The sequence below is a fragment of the Haliotis asinina genome, chromosome 5 (genome assembly GCF_037392515.1).
Source record: "Haliotis asinina isolate JCU_RB_2024 chromosome 5, JCU_Hal_asi_v2, whole genome shotgun sequence".
NCBI lineage: Eukaryota > Metazoa > Mollusca > Gastropoda > Lepetellida > Haliotidae > Haliotis > Haliotis asinina.
In genome coordinates this window covers 24,690,352-24,714,021 of record NC_090284.1, presented here as the reverse complement: position 1 = coordinate 24,714,021, position 23,670 = coordinate 24,690,352, and the positions used below count along the sequence as shown (strand labels likewise).

General features: G+C 43.9%; 1 pseudogene; it reads left to right on the top strand.

The window, feature by feature from the left end:
* The window catches only part of LOC137283777 (acyl-coenzyme A synthetase ACSM3, mitochondrial-like), a 41,538-nt pseudogene that overhangs the window by 10,501 nt on the left and 7,367 nt on the right, over window positions 1–23,670 (top strand).

Sequence of the window (23,670 nt, the reverse complement as noted above, 5' to 3'; positions counted from 1 at the left end):
GAGGAGGAAAGGAAGATCCTGTCAGCATTGGTAACTCAGAAGAAGGATCAGCAATTTATGGCCGATCACTTAGCATCTACTATGGCGGGATTGTATTTTCTTCGTTGACAAGGTCTCCTATCTTCAGTGTCATAGGGTGAGAACTTTACCAAACCTTTGTGTCAAGTTCCATGGTGAGCACCTACTCTTTTCGATGGGAAGATTGAAGAGGTAGCTACGACAGTTGCTCAAGATTCCAGAGAAGTTATGATGATCAAGTCTGTCGATAAAAAGTTCAATACGCATGAAGAGAGGACATCTTCTTATCATCGCTCCCATGGAGGAAACAAGTGCCCCAAGACATCCAGCAGTACATCTAGGGGTGGGAGAAGAGGACGTTATGGAAGATCAGGTTCGGAACGACTGTAGTCTTCCACCCTCAGTTGTTCCCGTACAACAGTCTCAAGTGGGTCGACGTCTTCAACTGTACTGGGAAAACTGGAGAATCCTCAAAGACGACTATGTCATGAAAATTCTGAGAGAGGGCTACAAGATCTCGCTGAGAACTATTCCACGGCTCACAAAAACACCAACTCCTTTTATCTATGCAACACATCAATGGGACAAGTTGACCGTCGCCATAGCAAAATTGTTAAAGAAAGGAGCAGTAGAAGTTAGAGAGCCACAGGGTCTGACGCCCAGTTTCTATTCCCCAATCTTCCTGGTACCCAAGAAGAATTCCAAAGAGAATCTACCTCAACTAAGACTCCTTATTCGTCCTGGAGATTATCTCACCAGCATTGATTTACAAGATGCACACCTGCACATCCCGATCCATCGAGAGTCGAGGAAATATCTGCGCTTCCTTTTTCAACGGTCAACTCTACCAATGGAAAGTCCTACCATTTGGAATATCTTCAGCTCTGTGGCTGTTTACACAGGTAACCAAGCCCATAGGAGTAGCACCATCTCTTCTACTCCTGACATTTCAACTCTTCGATCTAGTGGACAGTGTGAATCTCCAAATAAAAGCATATCACTTACCAGGAGCTTGCAACATTATGGCAGACGCTTTGTCCATCACCAACAGAATGGATGTTACATCGGGAGGCGTTTCAACTAATCAGCCAGACATTCGGATCTCCGCAAATAGACTTATTTGCAACAAGGTTCAATAAACAGACAACCATGTTTGTATCTCCAGTCCCAGATCCGTTAGTCTAGGCAACAGACACTCTCAGCATCCCATGGGAAGGACTAAATGCATTCGCTTTTCCCCCTCTAATACGCTTCACATGTGGAGCGTATTAAGAACTGTTTGAACACAGAGGATACCTGGCGAGAGCAGCTAAAGCAGTAACTTAGCTTTACGGAAATCTACTCGCACCCTTTCTGATGACAAATGGAAGCGGTTTGAAACATGCACCAAGAAGAAAGGTTTCAGGGCGATGAAGGCTACATATCCACAGATAGCAGAATATCTATGTCACCTACGACAGTCCAGAGGTCTGAACAGTTCCACATTATCTACATATTTAGCAGCTCTTAGCTCAGTCGTCACCATGGAACCAAGTTGACTAAAGTACCTGAGTTACTTGCCTTACTACGGTCTTTCAAATTGGAAGATCAATTACGTAGATTTAGAGCTCCAGCATGGGATCTAAACATGGTACTTCAACATCTCACAAGTGATGCGTACGAACCTCTTGACCGGACCTCAATCGAACTGCTAAATCAGAAGACACTATTTTTAGTTGCACAAGTTGCTACAGCTGCACAAATGTCAGAAATTCATGCTCCAGACTTAAACTGCACAAGTTTTGATGCAAATAGTCAACAGACAGCCCATCTGGGTTTACGATGGGATTTTATTGCGAAAAATCAATTGCCAGGTCAACCGGATAGGCAATTTCACATACCGGCATTATCTTCAATATTAGGACCACAGGATACTCAAGATTTATCGCCATGTCCAGGGGGAGCCTTGAAGATATACATCGCACATACTAAGTTTGGCAACAGTTCAAGCGTCTGTTTATCCCTATATCCACTGACACACCTAAGGAAGTATCTCGCAACACTATCTCAGTGTGGATCAGAGCTGTTATATTAAGGGCCTATGAAGCAGCAGGACTGGATCCTCCGTGAGCTTCCACCCCCTACGAAGTTAGAGCCTTGGCCTCTACACTTGTGCTACAGGGGAATTGCTCACTATCAACTATAATGGAGGGCTGCTTTTGGAAGTGAAACACGGTGTTTGCCAACCATTACCTACAAGACATAGCCACGGAGGACGTCTCTGGCATTCATCAGTTTTGGGCCACTTGTCGTTGCTCAGGAACTAACAGGACTCTAGTTACTTTCGATGTCACACATCCAAGTCAACGATATCTTCGAATGAAGACAAGTTCAACTGGGTGCGATCCCCCCAGAATCTACAATGAATACTAGAAGAGCAGGGCCATATTATCGCCATTACAAGTTCCCATTGGGGGGGAAAAATTATTGGACGTAAATTTTGACAGCCAGCAGAATCCAGCATGGCCTGACCCACCGCAGTTTCTGTCGGATTCTGTAAGCAAGTGGCATGAGTCAGGATCAGGAAAAATATGTAATTTTCTGAATAAAATTGATATTTTATACTTATCCTGACTCATGACAAAAGCCCTCCCAGGCGCCCCCGCACAGGCACGCTGAATTCCTATATTTGGCGATATATAAGGAGAGAGTGACAAGCATGGCCGGTCACGTAGCCGGGAGTGCAGGAAAGGGGAGGCTACATTTGGGTGAGTGTGTTTTACGTCTGCTTCTTTTAGAAGGGAACTTCAAGGGATTTTCAGGTGTTCCACTACCTTCGCCAGGGAAGAGGAGATAAGCAAGTCAGGATAAGTATAAAATATCAATACAATAAATTTTTAACTTACCTTACCATAGGTCTTATGCATATTACCTCTAGCTTCGCTAAACGAGATCAGACAGTCGTTGATTCGCCATCCCCTCGATGGCTACCTCATGTAATCTACGAATGTAGTCACGGAAGTGACGTGATCTCTCCACTCGCGCGAGAGCGCAGAATCCAAAATTCACTTTTACCTTTAGCGTTCGTGCGAACGGACGTGTTGGTTTGCAGTTTTTTTTTCCTACTGTGTGTAGTTTCAATAAAGTTGCTACTCCTTGGTAGGTATGGTTTGTATCCCCTCATTATGTATCAAAGTCAAGTCATACAAGCATTTAATGTGCTTACCTTGCTACCTCGTGTTGTTCTTTTCTCACTCAGGCTTGGCTTGGCCATGTCGGAGGTGAGAACGACATGGCGTCCATGAGGGTAGTTCATCTTGTTGGTAGTTTGCCCGTCATGTTTCTGCCCATGCTTGGTCATTTTCACTTGTGTTTTCGGTATTTAGCATACTTTTTTCTGCCATGAATTTCAGCGTAGCGAAGGCAGCCATTGTGGTTGTTATTTTTCGCTGCCCCGCACTTACGGGTGTGCCTATTTTTTACGTAGGGGTGCAACTACTTTCTACATTTTTATGTAGGGGGTTTTCCTCCTAGTATTGTATTAACATGTCGTCAAGTCGTGGTTTCTTGTCTGTTACAGTTCTGTGTATGACTCGACACTATTGTACTGTCTGCAAGGGGCAGAAATCAGCCAAGGACCCACATCCCTGGTGTCCGGATTGTGCGTCCGCTGTTTGTTCCATCGATAGTCGGTGCCTACACTGTCAAGCGTTATCTCTCACCGATTTCAAGACCTTTTTGGCGGTTCGGAGGAAACGTTTTACGCAACGTAAGAGAAGAATGTCGTCGCCAGCGTCTTCCTTGGGATCCTTACCTGACGACCAAGATCTACCACCGCCTTCAATACCACTATCAACGCCGAGTGTGGAGCGCTCATCTATTACGCCGGCGCGCTCCTCTCCAGAGCCTACGCGTTCGGACGCCTTTGTAGATTTATCTCACCCGGATGCCTTATCCCATCCTGAAGTTCAGAGGCTTCTGCGATCTCTCTTGACGCCGGGCGCTGCTGTACTCCCTACCTCGGTATCTACACCTTTACCAACGACAGCGCCTAGACTTACGCCAGCGCCGTTGCCTGTACCAGCGCCTCTGCCTCTCCCGGCGCCACTGCCTGTCCCGGCGCCTTTGTTTACATCAGCACCGGTGTTTTCGTCAGCGCTTATTCCGACGCCAGCGCCTATTCCGACGCCAGCGCCTGTACCAACGCCAGCGCCAATATTGTTGCCGGACCCTGCTCCTATAACTACGTCTTATCGGATCCCCAGAGTGTCTCATACGCTGACTAAAGAAGAAATGTTACAGCGCCAGCTGGATGAAGAGCGCGCTCGTCGTTTAGAGGCTGAGCGCTCCCGGCGCAGATCTCGTTCTAGGTCCCCGAAGGGTCGGCGCTCTCGTTCTCCACACCGTAGCAGGCGCCGGCGCTCCTGGTCGGTTTCCCGCTCTCCAAGGCGCTCCTTAGAGGAAGACTCACGTACCAGAAGTAGACGTAGAGTGCGATCTCGGTCAAGATCACCACGACGTCTCTCTAGATCCCAGCGTTCGCGATCGCCGGAACCACTGCGGACTTCCGGCAAAGAATTTAACACTAAGAACTCTGCTTCCAACTCGAGTCAGCGACGAGAATCAACCTCTATTTCCTGGGAGGAACACGAGGAACAGTTCTTTTGCCCAGACTATGAGGAGGAACCTGGCAATGTTGGTGATAGTGATGGCACCTATCTTCCCTTAACTGCTGTCTTTGAGTGGATTGCCGACAGATTACCGGACTGTCCTTCCCCTTCTTCGGATTCAAACAACCCGGCGTCGATTCACTTGACTCCTGAGTTACTTATTCCACCACACCCTATGGTGGCGGATGCGATTACTTTGTTAGACTCGGACTTTGCGAAGTTATCCTTAAATCCGACCATCAAAGCGTCGAAGTCTAAGAAATCAGATTATAAAGTGCACAGTCTGGATTTTGCCGACAACGGGGCGGCGCTAGACGATTCAATTAAGAGGTTGTCAAGTTCAACTCCGTCATCTTACAGAGTTCAGGATTCAAAGTTAGCAGCTGTTGATACTGAACTGAAACGTATGCTTAAACCTATCTCGGCGCTTGCGTCAGTCACCTCCGCTGCAGCCTTGGATTTGTCAGAGGATAATGCCTCGAGGGTGGATCATTTAACTACCATTTTTGCTTGGCAAGGCAGAGTACTCCATGACCTACTTGGACACTTACGTGCGGCGCTAGCCATGACTACTACTATGCGCCGATCTGGATTTTTAGATGCTTGTTCTTGGCAAGAGGAATTTAAACGTCAACTTCTTCGTGCACCATTTACGTCTAAGTTCCTCTTTGATGAAAAGATACCGTCGGTGTATAAACAACATGCCGAACTTACTAACACGGAAGTGGCGCTGTCAACTTTCGAGGCCTTGGGCTCTGCATTTCGTGGCCGAGCCAGGGGTAATGCCAAGAAAAGATATGTACCCAGGAGAGAGTCGATCCGTTCCTCGTTTGGGAGGGGACGAGGTCGTACCAAAGACTCAGATGTCCAGCGCAAGCCTCAAGAACGTGGCAGGGATGCCCCAGCTACGTCCGGTCGAGGTAGGGGCAAGCGTCCCTACTCCGGCCGCTGAAGCCATGGACTACTACGACTGGGACCTCCCACCCCCAGTCGTACCAGTTCATCCGACCCCTGTAGGTGGGAGACTAGGGATCTTCTGGGCCAAATGGACATTCCTGGAAGACCCGTTTGTTTGCAAGATCCTGAGAGCCGGCTACAAGCTACCACTAGCCAGAGCTCCGCCGTTGACTACCACTCCCCTGTCACGAGGGTACTCAATAGATCAACAGGTACTTATCCTAGAAAACATCAACATTTTATTAACAAAACATGCTATAGAGATAGTGTCAGAACCCCATCTCTCCCCGGGGTTCTATTCACCCATCTTCCTGATACCCAAGAAAGGTTCCACCAAAATGCGAATGATTCACAACATGGCGACTTTCAACAACCTGTATTTAGCCGAGCCCCCGCATTTCCGAATGACATCACTGGATCAGATCCGAGCCAAATTGTCACCCGGAGCTTGGATGGCCAGCCTAGATTTACAGGATGCTTACCTGCACGTTCCTGTATTCCCACGCCACAGGAAGTTCCTGCGTTTCATATTCAACGGAGTACACTACCAGTGGCGAGTGCTGCCGTTTGGAATTTCTACGGCCCCGTGGCTTTTCACTCGGGTCACACTGCCTGTCACCCGGTTTCTGCACCTCCGGGGGATAGACTTCGATCCTTACATCGACGATTGTTTTCTAAATCACTGCAATCCTCAGTTGCTACGCAAACAACTGGACTTCTCCACACGCCTACTTCAACAGTTGGGATGGATTATCAATTTCGAGAAGTCGCAACTGAAACCAACGCAGGAGTTAACGTTCATTGGGGGGTTGTTCCTGACTCGGCTCAATCTAGTCAGGGTCCCTCCCGATCGATGGCAGAAGATTCTCGCCTTTACGGATCGAGCTCTGTCCCTACCTCTCACCCTCAGAGAATGGCAGTCTCTGTTGGGCTTGTTGACGTCGGCGCAGGACCTCACCCTCAGAGGACGGCTTATGCTGCGCCCACTACAGAGGTTCCTATTACCATTCATTCGAGAGAACGACCTCCAGTCGTCATTTCTTCTACCCCCGCACCTGCATCAGTACCTCAGGTGGTGGACGGTAGAGTGGAACGTCTGCGCCGGTGTTTGTTTGACAAACTTCAACCACGACCACGAATTGTTTGTAGACGCATCCCTCTTGGGATGGGGTGCTCATTTGAATGGCCAGACAACCTCAGGGCTGTGGTCAGACGCCGAAAAGGAGTGGCATATCAACAGCCTGGAGATGCAAGCAGTCATCCTAGCGGTTCGCCACTGGCTACCGGTCCTAACAGACTCCAGACTCCTGGTAGCGTCCGACAATTCCACGGTCGTGTGGGTGATTCACAATCAGGGTACAACCAGGTCCAAACAACTTCTGGACCAGATGTTCCTGTTAGCGGATCTGGTAGACAGCAACGGCATCGTGATCGCGGCTCGTCACATTCCCGGCTGCAAAAACATTCTGGCAGACGCCCTGTCGCGCCCCGGCAAACCATCCCCGACGGAGTGGATGCTTCATCCGGACGCATTTCGCCAGATTTGCTGGCAACTCGGGAGACCACTGGTAGATCTTTTTGCCACCAGTTTCAATCACCAGTTACCAACGTACGTATCTCCCGTGCCGGATCCACAGGCGTGGGCAGTCGACGCGATGTCTCTATCATGGGAAGGACTGGACGCATATGCGTTCCCTCCTCCAATTCTTCTCTCGGATGTAATCGCCAAGATCAGACTGACACAGAACCTCCGACTGCTTTTGGTCGCACCTTGGTGGCCAGCCAGATCGTGGTTTCCCGATCTTCGACGGCTCGCCAGCGGAGACCCTTACAAACTTCCAGAGTGGTTGCATCTGCTTCGACATCCACACAGTCGACAGCTGCATCCGGATCCACGGCGATTCCATCTTCACGCATGGGTCATCTGCAGAGAGCATTAAAGGCTAAGGGCTACTCTGCGCACGTGGCGAACGTTATAGCTCGCGCGCATAGAGTTTCTACCCGTTCTTTATATGACGACAAATGGCGCTCTTTTGAGAATTTTTGCGCACGAAGATCTCAAGATCCCATGGCAGCATCTCCTCAGTTTGTGGCACAGTTCCTTCTCTACCTACGGAACTCTAGACATCTCAAAGGCAGTACCTTAGGCACCTATTTGTCAGCTTTGAATTCTGTCCTTGCTATCAAGTCAGATTCACAGATCTCCAAGATACCGGAACTTATTGCGCTTCTCAAAGCTTTCAAGCTGGAAGACCAGAAGACCAAGTTTCGTCCTCCAGCTTGGGATCTTAATGTTGTCCTTCAACATCTCAGAGGGCCGCCGTACGAGCCATTAGAAGAAGCCTCCTTTGAACATCTTTCCAAGAAGACGGTTTTCTTACTATCATTGGCAACAGCGGCTAGAGTCAGCGAGATCCATGCTCTTGACGTTACTCAGATCCGATTTGAACAGTCAAGACACGGACGTGCTCATTTGGGTTTGCTTTGGGATTTTGTGGCTAAGAACCAGCTTCCCGGGCAGCCTAACAGGTTATTCTCCATCCCTCCTTTGTCTACGATCTTGGGTCATCATGACTTGGAGGAGGAGCTGCTATGTCCAGTCAGGGCTCTCAGATGCTATATTAAAAGGTCAGCCTCTAGGAGACGATCCCGCAAAAGGTTATTCATTCCCTTTGCCGTGTCCTGCAAAGGTGAAGTAAACAGAAATACTATTGCCCTCTGGCTCAGATCGACTATCCTGGCGGCCTATGACGACAAGCACCTGCCTCATCCGGTAGCAAGTAACCCGCACGAGATCAGGGCCTTGGCGTCTACGATGGCCCTCCATCGGAACTGCACAGTACCGCAGATCATGGAGGGCTGTTTCTGGAGGTCATCAACTGTCTTCGCATCCCACTACTTGAGGGACTTGGCAGTTGAAGACGTGGAGGGATTACAGTCATTTGGTCCATTGGTGGTTGCTCAGCAACTTACCCGACCATCCGCCCATTAGGTAACTACACTTCTACTTACCTTTGGTCTTAAGATTAACTTCACCCCCAGGGTGCGTCGGTTTTTCTTTGGAGTTCTATTGGGTTGCTCTTTGTCCTGTTCCAGGTATTATCCTGAGACCGTTGACATTGGCTTTCCCGAGTTCTCCTGATGCATGTGCACTGTTTGCTGAGGGATGGTCCTCTGGAGTCCACACCACCATCCATCTGTCGAAGCCATATGCATAAGACCTATGGTAAGGTAAGTTAAAAATTTATTAAAATCTAAATATTTTAGATATTTAAATACTTACCTTACCATAGGGCGGTGACTCCCTCCCAACGCTGGATGCTCCTCCCCACTTTGGACTCTTCGGACCTTCCGGTTGACGGTAAAAGTGAATTTTGGATTCTGCGCTCTCGCGCGAGTGGAGAGATCACGTCACTTCCGTGACTACATTCGTAGATTACATGAGGTAGCCATCGAGGGGATGGCGAATCAACGACTGTCTGATCTCGTTTAGCGAAGCTAGAGGTAATATGCATAAGACCTATGGTAAGGTAAGTATTTAAATATCTAAAATATTTAGATTTTAATAACATTAGTTTTATCTAAATTGACTTGGAACCCCCATCTTTCACAGAAAGATTGGAGCACATTTTTATAGCAATGGATAGGAAATTTGATATTCTGCATTTCTGTGTAAGGTTATAGCTGTATGTAGATTCAGCACCCTACAAGTTCAATTCTCACAGTGTTAACTTTTCAAATCTTAAGAAAAACTGCACATGAAAAAAGACCCTCAGCATCCAGGGGGTTAAACATGTAAACCCTACTCTCAGGTCTTATGGAAGTATGTCATACTTGCATATACATCTACACTAAAAGATTGGACTCGACACTTCTATAAAATGTTTCATTGCAATTTCTTAAAGAGAATTAGTGGTCTCAATCAAAAAATGAAATGAGAGAAGAACACATCGTCAGGTTACTTCCATTCCATTGTCAGCTGAAATCATTTTTTAATCTCTGTCCTTGGCTGTGATTTTGCTGGAATATTTCTAAAAGCAGCATAAAACCAAACTTCATCAGTTTTTATTAATCAAATATAGAACAAACTAAGAAGGGAGACAAACAGACCATCGTCCAGATTTTTCTCCATGCTATTGAGGCATCTGTTGACTGTGAACAGGTGTAGTTCTGAGCCCAGGGACAATGATGCTGCGTAGCAGTGACCTCATTCACCGTCTGCAGTCGTCTCAGGCAACATGCATCATCACAAATGCAGCAACTGCAGATATGGTGGACCAGGTACATGCTTGATCTCAAACGAATGGAAAAGACAGTTCAGATTCTTTTGTGATGTCATTTACTTGAAACTGGGTGAGGGTGATTTTTACTCACTCAACTCACTAACTCAGTTATTCATTCAACCACTCACTCAGCTCACTAACTCATCTCACTCAAGCACACACTCAATCACTCACTAACTCGTCTCACTCAAGCACACACTCAATCACTCACTAACTCATCTCACTCAAGCACACACTCAATCACTCACTAACTCATCTCACTCAAGCACACACTCAATCACTCACTAACTCATCTTACTCAAGCACACACTCAATCACTCACTAACTCGTCTCATTTAAGCACACACTCAATCACTCACTAACTCATCTCACTCAAGCACACACTCAATCACTCACTAACTCGTCTCACTCAAGCACACACTCAATCACTCACTAACTCGTCTCACTCAAGCACACACTCAATCACTCACTAACTCATCTTACTCAAGCACACACTCAATCACTCACTAACTCGTCTCACTCAAGCACACACTCAATCACTCACTAACTCGTCTCACTCAAGCACACACTCAATCACTCACTCAACCATTTATCCAACCACTCAATTCACAAACTTAACAACTCACTCGACCACAACTCACTTGACCACTCACAAACTCAACCATTCATTCAACAACTCATTCAACCTCTCACTCTCTTCACAAGCTTAACCACTCACTCAACCACAACTCTTTCAACCTCTTACTTAGTCAACCTCTCATCGACCACTCATTCAATTCACTAAGTCACTAAGCCACTCACTTAACCCACTTAACTGTTCAACCACTCACTTACTAACTGGACTAGGGACTGATGTCAGTTCTGTATTTTGTTTCTTTTGATATGTCCTACAGATTGCCAGTCAGTGTCCAAACCTCAGAGTTAAACTGCTTGTTGATTCCAAATCATCTAGGTAAGAATTTCAAATAATAGCTTGAAGAGTTTGCAATATGTCACGGAAAAGGAATTCTTTGTTGAAAAAGCTGATCTAACTGCATTGGGTGTGTTCGGTTTTACTAATTCTAGTTCCCATTTGTAATTTTTAATTGTATTTATCTCAAGTATTTAGTTGCATTTCACAACATAGAGTGTTTTATTGTATTCTGTCGTTTGAAAAGCTGAGATTTCAGATTTTGAGAAAATATAAAAACATAGCAACTGATAGACAGATGTGTTGTCTCGTTTTACTTTTGTTATGAATATCAGACTCTGTTTTATCAGGGGGTGGTGGGGTAACCTAGTGGTTAAAGCGTTCACTTGTCATGCAGAATGTCTGGGTTAAGATCCCCACATGGGTATAATGTGTGAAGCCCGTTTCTGGTGTCTTGTTGCACTACTGTATGGCTTCAAGAAGAGGATGATCACACTAAGGGAAAGTTCTTATTTGTTCTACTCAGTGTTGAAGCATGATAGAGAAGTGCAAATCATGAGATAGGATGAGCATATAAATATACAATCTATAGTTAAGATTTCCAATTTTGTTAATCAAATGTTCTTGGATTAATGCTGTTTAAAATTAATAAAACAAAATTGGAAGCATAGAATAAACAGAACAACTATCTGACACTGCTTAATGTCTTGTCATTGTTTCAGAAATGGTTGGTTAAATTTTGATGAACTGTTTGAATCTGCATCTGAGCAATTTGAGGTACGTTGTATATAGATATTCCAGTTTTTGATCTGCTGATGATTTGGTTGCAGGTCCTGCTGATATGATTTTAACCTGCCTCGGCACAATTCTAGACAATTTGGATTAGTTTTTGAAGCTAGCATATAACAAAGGAGTTGCTCTTCCATCTGTGCCAGACTATAGCCATCATGGAAACTTGTTACTGGTACACTCACCATCAACCAATATCTTTACACCATGGAAACTCAATCCCATCCAAATGCAGGACCCGATAAAGGATGCATTTGTGCTTAAACTGTACAAACCAGTCATCTATGTATTGTAATTATCTAGGAATGGGGCTGAACCATGAATGTTTTGCGTAACTACGAATAGGTTTATATCATTTATTGAAGAAAATGAAGAACTGGTCTTCAGTAACCCTTGCTTATTGTAAGAGGCGACTAAAAGGATCGGATGGTCAGACTCTATGACTCTAAAATCTCATGCTAAGAAGTCTCTTATTAATGTTATGTCAGTTTCCCAGAACTTTGGAATTTTAACCCCGAAAATATTCTTTAAATTGTTTAATGCACAAATCCAACCAATTATGCTCTATGACTCTGAAATTTGGGGATTCCAATGCTATGAATCTTTGGAGAAATTACACCTTTTAGCGTGTAAAAGATTTTTAAATGTTGCACAAGCAATGCCAACTTGTATGGTCTATGGAGAATGTGGTAGGTATCCGATATATATAAATTCACAAATCAGATGTCTAAAATATTGGCTAAAGATCCTTGGAATGCACGAACAAAGAATCCCCAAACTAGCTTATAACATGCTTGTATTTTTAGATGATAAGGGTAAGACAACATGGACGTCCCATATTAGAAACCTTTGGTTTTCTCATGGGTTTGGATTTGTGTGGTTAAATCAAACAGTTGGTAATATTAATCCATTTCTTAAGCAATTTCGAGAACAATCTGTTAGCATGCATCACCAAGAATGGCATTCCTGTTTAGACAATCGTTCAAAATATCAACTGTACAGATCGCATAAGAGCTTAATTCAACCTGAACCGTATCTATCTGTATTGACATCTAGAAATATCAGATGCATATTTGTCAATTTTCGATTGGGCTTATTAGACTTATCAGTAAACAAGGGCAGACGACTTTCAAAGGAGAGACGGTTAAGGCTATGTCCACTATGTGGCTCAGCCATAGAAGATGAAATTCACTTTGTTTTTGTATGCCCACATTATGTCGATTTAAGAAAAAAATATATCCCAGATAAAATATCCCTCAACTGCCAGTGTTTCCATTCTATGCTCCTAAAATGAAAATGTAACACGTAATCTTGCCCTCTATGTAAAACATGCTCTCATCCTCAGAAGCAGTATCTTATCTGAACTGTAATTTCTTGCGTGAAATGTCTTTAACATGTGTTGATAATATACCTGTATTACTTGTATATGGGCCAGAGGCCTTAAGTACAATAAATATCTTTGACTTTGACTTGGTTGAAACATGTCATCATATTCCAGCTGCTTAGGTGGATGCTTATGCTTTTGATCACTGGATCCAGACTTGATTATTTACATGCTGACAACATATAGCTTGAATATTGCTGAGTGCGGCATAAAACGGCAAGCAAACAAGCAACTTGAGGCCACATATTATTGTCTGTTTTCTGAATCAAGAGTTGTTTTTAGGTCAGTAAGATCCTTATGAAATTTTGTTTATTATTTTGTGAGACAGCTTTGATATTTTTTTAGTGTGTGAACACGAAAGGGAGTGACCCAATGACGCTGTTCTTCACAAGTGGAACGACAGGTTCCCCAAAGATGACAGAACACACTCATGTCAGCTACGGCCTTGGTCATACCATCACAGCCCGGTGAGTCCACATGAAGGTTCTCATGGAAATACAGCTATGGGAGGCCGGACAGTTGAGGCCACAGAAATATCTGCCTTCCCCACTTTTATTAAATTTTTAACTTTGCTAAAAATGTTTGATAGGCATTTAGAAGTTTGTACGGTAATACTAGACACTTGTTATGGATATGCAACTTCTGGAGATTTCACCTGATGAAGGGGCAAGTATTAGCCCAGAAACGTCATGCTTAAATAATAAAGAAGTTGCAGATCCATAACAAGTGTCTAGTATAACTTTGATAAAACACAGCAAGGGTGGTTAAAGCTGCATTTATTGAAACTGCCTCTTTACCGCTGATGACAGTGCTTCTATTTGTTTTGTTCCTACCTTTACTTGAAATTATGAATGTCCATGTTAGCATTAGTCACCAACAACTCATGCTTGCCTTATGCAAGAGGTGACTAACAGATTTGGGTGGTCACCTTTACAGACCTGTAGGGTTGGGATTGGTCCAGATTTTCTGCTTGGGTACCCCACCCCTCCTATTACCCAACCCTACCTGGACATCTGATACGTTAAATCCTGCCATCTAGTTTGTAAGAAATGGCAATGTATTCTTCAGCTCAGAGGCTGCTTTTTGAGTTTTCTAATATCATAATCATGTATTATATTCAAATTAGGTGACTGTAAATAATGCGTAAATCTTCAAAGACAGTACAACCTTTTAATCCTGAAAGAATAACATGCTATGTTGTTAAATCTCGTGATCATAAGGGGTCCAGGTATTGAGACGGGTACCTGGGTCCAACTCATTATGTACCCACCCGGGGTATCTGTGTTACCCGCTCCAGCCCTGTTGATCTGGCTGACACATGTCATCATATCCCAAGTGCATAGAGTTCAGACCTCAGGATTGCCTGATTCAGACTTGATTGTTTATAGGCCATCCTCATATAGCTGGAATATTGCTCAGTACAGTGTTAAACAAGAAACACACAAACCAATACCTTTACTTTGTATAATTCCACTAAGGGTTTACGGTTCTGATGCAGGTACTTCCTTCATCTCACAAAGACATCAGTGTTCTGGAACATGTCGGACACAGGATGGGCCAAGTCAGCATGGTCCAGCGTGTTTTCTCCCTGGATCAGTGGATCTTGTGTCTTTGTCTACAGCAACCAACAGTTCAATCCTCTGGAGACTATCAAGGTAACACAAGTGTGAAAACAGCTGGATGTCACAATGACTGATCCTTGAAGCTACTTTCACCTGCTTGTCACATCATGGTTAAACCTTTAAATATTGTAATGCTAATAAAATATGTAGTTTCTTTCAGTAATGACACTTTATTCCAGGATTTTCTAAAATTGTCAAAATGTCTCCCATGGTAGCCTTGTCAATTCTTCATGGGTGTGTACCCAATGATCCACTATCCACCAATGCCAGAGAGGCTAGACTTCTCTAAAATGAGTAAACTGCAACCTGCAACATTACTTCATTGGCGGAACTGTCTGATCGTGTGCCTCAAAGACCTGAATGTTTGCTCATGCTCTTTTTTGTATCTAACGTTTGTATCTTCCAGCCTAATGCCCAATGAATATTGCTTAATGTGTGAAAAGAACAACATTCACTCACAAGTCATCAAGAGAGTGTCTGTAAGTTTACAATCCACTGTATTCCCAGATCCTGGCTGATTTTCCCATCACTCATTTCTGCTCCGCTCCAACAGCCCTCCGCAGCATTATCAAACACGATCTGACACAATATTGCTTTCCCCATCTGCGTCACTGCGTGAGTGGAGGGGAGCCAGTGGTAAGTTGAAAGCATGTACTGCAGAGAATGTGTGTTGGAATCATAGGGAAACTCTCGGAATTGTGACTGAAAAGATTATGTTTGTCTTCTGTATATATGGTGTGGGTGGGGTGTTTATATCCTAAGACAGATCTTATTTCAATCAATCAATCTTTACTTGGTACTTGAAAGGCCACATGCCTATTGTACATTTATATACACGACATTTACAGCTAAGCAGCAGAAAAGCATGTGTGGAATATTTACAAGTTACAAATTTGAAGTAGATTTCCTTTGTATAAATGCAAAATAGATATACATTGACAGGTTCTTTAATTCAATAGTGTTTTCACTTGTTAATAACATAGTCATCTTTATTTTATTTGGATGAGCACAATAGTAGGATTCTTGATGTTTCCTTCTAAGGTTTTCATAGGTGGGACATATAAAAAGAAAATGGTATTCGTCTTCTACAACATAATCGTTATAGAAGTTGCAAATTCTAACGTTACAAGGAATATTGATGTAACGACCAGTATCAACATACATCTCGTACGAAAAGCAGCAAAAACAAGACAAAGCTACACGGAATTTCTTTACAGTGATTTTTGGTAAATATTATTCTTTACATAGTTCAGATTTCCAGTGTTTATAATACAGACATTTCGAGGATAGATAGATTGATTCAAGCCATATTTGTTGATAGATGTCTTTCATTCTTTGGGTCAGTGACATAGTGAAATAGTTTTCTGGCTGAGCATTTTGATTATTCCAAACATAACCATATACCATTTTTAATAAAAATTTCCTTACATTAGTCACACAATTTCTTTTCCCATTTTTGTCATATATATCATCATCATATTATAACATTTTGTAGGAAATCGATCTTATTCAAGATACGAGTATGTCACGTGCTGTTTCAAATCCTGTCATTTCAGAATCCAGAGGTGATTGAGGAATGGAGGAATGGTACTGGTCTCACTCTCTATGAGGGCTATGGACTGTCAGAAACAGTGAGTATATGGGGTAGGGGTTGGGGTGCATGTGCATGTGTGAAGGTACTACAACATGACTAGATCCAAAGTTATGGGGCATGTAGTTAAGTGGGGTGACCAGAGGCCAAGATGTGGGACATGTAGTGAAGTGGGGTGACTGGAGACCAATCTGTGGGACTTGTAGCTCAGTTGGATGACTGGAGGCCAATCTGTGGGGCTTGTAGGTCAGTTGGGTGACTAAAGGCCAATCTGTGGGGCTTGTAGCAAAGTGGTATAAGTTATGAAAACATGCAGTTAACCAGGAAATGAACAATAAGGTAAAGAATTTAGCATTTTCTATGTTTCAGAACTGTGTTTATTTGTTGCAGACGTTTCTGTGTGGGTCATACCCTTGTGTTAAAGTGAAGCCAGGATCCATGGGGAAGGCCAGCCCTGGCATAGATGTACAGGTAAGTGTGTTAACTGTGGATATACATACATCTCTCTCTTTTGCCCACCAAGAAGTTGAAACATGCTGCTGAGAAAGGCTTACTTTCAGGATAAAGTTCTGGCTTCCCTGAGTCCCTCGCCTGAACACTCGCCACACCTGTTTTGATTATGACTTAGTGCTGTGCATAAAGCATGCAACACAACCTCCGGCTGACCATTTGACTTCCCTGTCTTGTAATTCCAGGACATGCGGACATGTTGCTCGGCTGTCCCTCTTGACAGTGGTTTAGACAAGAATAAACCCTTTAAGAAGTGTAAAGTTTGTGACAAGTGTCATAAGAATGTTTCTGCTGCAGTCTACAACACACAAGTGGCAATCTTCCAGGCATCAGTGAATCCCCCTTCGACCATGTTTGTTGTGCAGACAGTGAGTCTACATGGATTGACAACTTCCACTGTGCAAGTCACTAGAGGATGTCCTTTCAACCTTCATCATGAAACCTGGTGACTTCTCCTCCATCACCTTCCCTCCGAGACTATGCGTTACAGACCTTGATGCAGGGTTTTGGAGCCTCAAGCAGATCAGAGATGAGTTTCCACTCCTTGGCTCTCCTGATACCCAAAACCAAGGGTTCTTTTCTTGCCCTCTGCAAGCGTGCCTGCTCACCCTTCCTCATCAAGGATAGAGAACTTTTGCATCTAGACACTACTATTTGGAAGATATTGGCTCCTGTCAATATAATCCTCACTACCACAGAAGCTGTTGCCATGTTAAAGCCCATTTATCCACACAGGATCTAGCAGATTGATCTACTTGCTCACTTCTTTGCACATATGATGGCAGTTAGAAGATGTGGTCCTCTCAGCATTTCATCCTAGGAGGATTGCTTCAAGATTGACTTATGTAGACCCACCCTGGTCTGGCTCTTCCCTCTTTAACGGCGCTATGAGGGAGGGTGTGTCTGATGTAAGCAACATGTCTGCACGCCAGAGAATAACAAGACGGGAAGTCACAAGGTCAGCCAGAAGTCATACAGGATGCTTTTTGCAAGGCACTGAACCGTCAGAGAATGGTAGCTGTGGGGAGTGTTTTCGAGTGAGGGATTCAAGGATGCTAGAAACTTAATTCATCTTTGCTTAAAAGCATTTTTTCACTTCATGGTCGTCACAATAGAGAGAGCATAATACATGAGATAGGATAAATATTACAAATATACAATATACTTTCATTCAGCTATGTCTGATAATTCAGAGTTTACTGAAAGCGTCCTCATGTACATTGTAGGCTGCTGTCAAGTTGATGTCCATACTGTTCTCTCTTGCCCAGGTTGTTGACGACAGTGGTCATTTTACCAAGAGGGAAGGAGGGAAACATTGGAGTTCGGTACAAACCACACAGGCCAGTGGGACTCTTCTCAAGATATGTGGTGGGTGTTGGTTATATTTCTTACCGTGTTGTGACAGAATCCCTGACACGCCTGGAACTGATCTCCATCAAACTCAGGACCAGCCTGACACATGTCCTACTCAGGACCTCACTTTACAGAACAGTCAAAATAACACCGTAGATTGAAATTAGTCAGTAGCTTCAGCAAACCATGACAGTCCAGTTAGAACTTGTCTTCAGCGACACGGATCAGGCTTTTTAACTTGGTTGACACATCACATCATATCCCAGTTTCATTGACAGATGCTCATAAAGTAGACAAACAACTAGTCTCTGAAATGAACATATTTTACTGAAAAAAGTTTATAGTAAAAAAAACAACAATATAATGAAATGAAGCCCTTAGACTTTCTTCAGTTTAAGGAAATCTAGACTTGCCACATTTTTCAGACTTGCATAGGTTTCCTTGGGACAGACCGCCGCCATATAGCTGGAATATTGCTGAGTGCGGCGTAAAACAACAACCAAATAACAGCTACTCTACTGCCAAGTGGGGATGTCAAAAGTAATGAGCCTAACTGTATACTCGATGTCCATTGTTTGTAAAGCTTCCATTTTATTCTGAAGGGATCGTTAGGAAAGCCATGTCCAAAGTTTCACAAATGTGGATAATATGGTTCACAAGATATGAGTCTCACAACTCAAGGGTATAGTATTTGTAAAATAATTGCAGAAAATGAAAACGATATGTCATTTGATACCTCTTGGATAATGGTAGGTCCTCAGATAATATCATACAAAATATGTTCAGGTTGCTACTGGATGCATTCCCATCATAATCAACAGTCAGTGATTTGGATTGCTTGATTTAGATTTAGACAGGGTCTGATTTACAAGCATTGTGTTCCCAGTTGTCAGGACTGTAATTTGATCTGGATATTTGCCTGTTTTGTGCAGAGGCATTGGCCTGTGTGATTTTACATCTGCTTCGCACAGGGTGACCCAGAAAAGACAGCATCAGTGTTCTGTGGGGATTTCTACCTGACAGGGGACAGGGCATACATGGATGAAGACGACTACATCTTCTTTGTTGGAAGAGCAGATGACGTCATCCTGTCATCAGGGTAATGTATTCACTATCATATGAAGCAGCTTTAATCTGATAATCATTTTCCGGTCAGCATGTAGGACTCATCCCGTGATTATGTGGTACGAGTGTTATCCAAGCTGTCAGCCTGTCAGTATGTAGCACTCATCCTGTGATTATGTGGTACGAGTGTTATCCAAGCTGTCAGCCTGTCAGCATGTAGGGCTCATCCTGTGATTATGTGGTACGAGTGTTATCCTAGCTGTCAGCCTGTCAGTATGTAGCACTCATCCTGTGATTATGTGGTGAGTGTTATCCTAGCTGTCAGCCTGTCAGCATGTAGCACTCATCCTGTGATTATGTGGTATGAGTGTTATCCTAGCTGTCAGCCTGTCAGCATGTAGGACTCATCCTGTGATTATGTGGTACTAGTGTTATCCTAGCTGTCAGCCTGTCAGCATGTAGGACTCATCCTGTGATTATGTGGTACGAGTGTTATCCTAGCTGTCAGCCTGTCAGCATGTAGGACTCATCCTGTGATTATGTGCAAGTGTTATCCTGTCAGCCTGTCAGCTTGTAGGACTCATCCTGTGATTATGTGGTATGAGTGTTATCCTAACTGTCAGCCTGTCAGCCTGCAGGACTCATACTGTTATTATGTGGTACAAGCTTTATCCTAGATATGTCATCCTGTCAGCATGTTACAGAAGCTTTATCCAAGATACGGTGTCTTCCTGATGAATATGATGTATACAGTGCACCATGGTTTTAATGCCCCTAGTAAGGGTATAGTATCATGTTAATTACCCTGGATGCATGTAGTATGTACATATATCATCAATGGTTTTTTTTCCTTATTCTGACTCATGCTTATTATGCTTATCTGCTTCCTCTGTGTGAAGATATGGAACACTTGAAATCCCTTCAATTTCCATTCTAACTGAAGGGGACATACAATACACTCACCCACTGGAAGCCTCCGTTTCCCACCAATACGGTCAGATGACCAGCCATGCTTGTCACTCTCGCCTTTATTGCCCGAGGAAGACGTTTGGAGGCACTTTGGGTCCCAATATGGCTGTCTGTGGTTGATACGCATGTAATATGTCCTTTGGGCAAACCCATTTCTTCTTCCACTGTTTGCTGTGGAAGACTTTGAATTTATCTGATTCAGAATTTGCATTATATTTATATTCTTCTGTTCAAAGGCCTGCAATGGACAAACAACATATGCTCTCGCTAGTCTTGTCTAGATAGGTTGATTCTGCATCTTGTAACCGCATGTTGTTAACAGCTAACATTCATCATTTTAGTGATCAGTCAGACGCACTGCTCGGAAACAACACTCCATGACAACTTCAAAGTCTTTCAGCGATGAGATCGTCCCTCTTGATAAAACTCCACTACTCCTTTCAGAGGTACAGATCATCAGCACGCAGGATCAAAGAGCGGCGTCTACTAGACCGTCATCAACTAAGTTGTATACTAGGCTGCATCCTACAGAGAGTCTGCTATCTGTACAGACGTTTACAACATTTACACTCAACACATCTGATGCTTCTGCGAACCAACCCCCGCTGCAATCACTGGACACCAGCCTCTTCATGCAACAGTTCACCATTCATATGATGAACTTGATGGATCACTGTTTTGAAGAGGAATGGAAACGCCAGTCAGCAGTTACAACTACAGTCGCCCTGCATTCATCGGCTGCAATAGGTCCATCAGATAAGGAATAGGCATTGTATGCACGCACCCGTTCTTGGAAATCATTGCCATCGGCTGTATCCTCATGTCACAGTATGGATGATATTCCTTCCATCAACTTGCTAAGTGTTCGCACTCATAGATCACACTGCAGGTGCAAGCTTTCACTGTTTACATCCCCCATTCATTGGGGACGCCATCATCATTCGTCATCTTCATCAGATACGGACGGACTCATGTAGAATAGAGTGAAGGCACTGAATGGTAGATGTTCCAGGGATACATATAGACAGGAGGACCATGATGACACTCATGGACATTGTTTCCCCTCATGCATGCAGTCACTGAAGGACAGAGATGGATATCGTTGATCTCCATCACTGGAAGAATCTGTCTCCTTGGACTCAAAAATTACATCATAGATCACGAACGGGTTGGACATCTGCCCATCAAAGGACTCCAGTGATGCTCATATCTGTATGATTAGTAATGAGGACACTGACACTTTAATGTTTCCACCGATTGCACCTATATCTATCATCCCGGAAACTTTTTATGCATCCTTTCAGATGTCAAGTATCAGCAACAACACATCCTGGACTAAACCCTTGTATAGAGCTCCCTGGTCAGCATCCATGGTATTCAATTGGCAGAATGTACGACGTTGCTAAATCCCTTACTTGGGACTCCAGGGAAGTAATGATGGTAAAGTCGATTGACACTACTGTCGTCAAGAAGATATCTCAGCGTTACTCCAACAAGTCAAAGTTCCCAGGGGTTCAGAGAGCAAAAGATAAGAAGTACAATGCTTGTGATGGCAAGGGTCCTTTTCGTCACTTAACCGGAGGAAACAGGTGCTCCCATGGAACATGACACCCTGCCAGGAGAGCTAAAGGAGGAAAGCATTGAAGATCGGGTTCGGAACGACTGGATCCTTCCACCCCTAGCCGTTCCCTTACAACCTTCACAAGTGGGCGGACGTCTATAGCACTACTGGAGGAATCGGGACATCTCAAAGACGATTATGTCAAGAGCATCCTCTGAGATATGTACAAGATCCCACTACAGGCAACACCACCACTCACAAGAGATCCAGCACTCTTCATGTACGCCAGGGATCAACAAGACAAACTAGCCAATGCCGAATCATCTCTTCTAGAGAAAAGTGCAGTGAAAAAACTACACCTAGATCGACTAACACCAGGATTGGTACCCAAGAAAAACTCAGGAAAAGTTTCGACTTATATACAACATGTAGGAATTCAACAAGGATTATCTACTGAAGCCAGAATGGTTCAGAATGATCCATCTACTCATTCTTCCAGCGGATTATCTAGCTAGTATCGATCTGCGAGATGCTTATCTGCACATTCCGATACATTCAGACATTATGTGCTTCCTATTCATTGGTCAGCACTATGAATGGATGGTTCTGTTGTTTGGAATATCTCCCCATAGCAGGTTATACGGGTCACTAAGGCAGTAGTCACCTTCCTACATCAGCTGTGACGTCACAGTGCCTTTTACGTCAGCATTCATGCGCATCACAAGACTACAGTTAGACTTCACCTTCAGGTTGCCAATTCAGATGGCTTGTGAATCTACTGAAATCGGAATCTACAACACCCATCTCCTAAACAACGAGGTGCCAGCAGGACTCTAAATGAGCAACAAACACATTCAGCATACCAGTCACTTGGAAATTAAGCTGTAATCAAAGCAGTATGGCACCTGTCAACAGCACTGAGGAACGAACTACTGATGGTTCATATAGACAACTCCACAGTAACGTTCTTCATAAACAAGCAAGGATCAACATGATCTCACACACTGCTGCAATTGACCTTTCAACTCTTCAACATCGTTAATGACTTGAACCTCCACTTACAGGCTTGTCACATCCCAGGTGCATGCATCGGCATGGCCAACACACTTTCACACCCTCTGCAACTATCTCTAATGGAATGGATGCTACATAGAGAGGCGTTTCGACATCAGTCAGAAATTCAGATGCCCCACAAATGAACCTATTTGCCACAAGGTTCAATAAGCAGATTCATATCTCCAGTGCCACTTACATGTTCCCTCCTCCAGCACTACTACGGAAAGTCATTGGGAAGATAAAACAGACGATGCTGATACAACTGATTTTGGTTGCGCCTTACTGGCCAGCGAGAAATTTGTTCCCAGTACTCATTCTGGAACCCAACATCGTTACAACTTCACTTATGGATTGTACCAAAGCCTGCTTGAAACAATGAGGATATTCTACTAGAGTGGCAAGGGTAGTCACCCTAGCTCTATAGCTCACATACATCTACCTGCACATTATGTGATGATAAATGGATCTGGTATGAAACATATACCAGAAAGAAAGGCTTCACTGCAATGAAGACCACACATCTTCAAATTGCTGACTACTTATGTCAGCTATGACATACCAGAAGACAGAAAGGGGGAAGTATGGCCGTCAACAGAAGTATGGCCTTCAACAGAATCCAGCATGACATGACCCACCGCCGTTTCCATCAGATTCTGTAAGCAATAAGCATGAGTCAGGATAAGGAAAAATGTGTAATTTTCTGAATAAAATTAATATTTTATACTTATCCTCACTCGTGGCATCAAGCCCTCCCAGCCGCTCCTTTCAGGCATGCTGAATTCACTGTAATTCTCATGTCGGGCTTATGAGATTTGGAGAGAATGGCAAGCATGGCTGGTCATGTGACTGTACTGGCAGGAAAGGGAGGTTCCTGATGGGTGTGTATTGTACGTCTGCTTCAGTTAGAAGGAAGCTTCAAGGGAGCTTCAAGGGATTTTAATCTTTTGATCTTC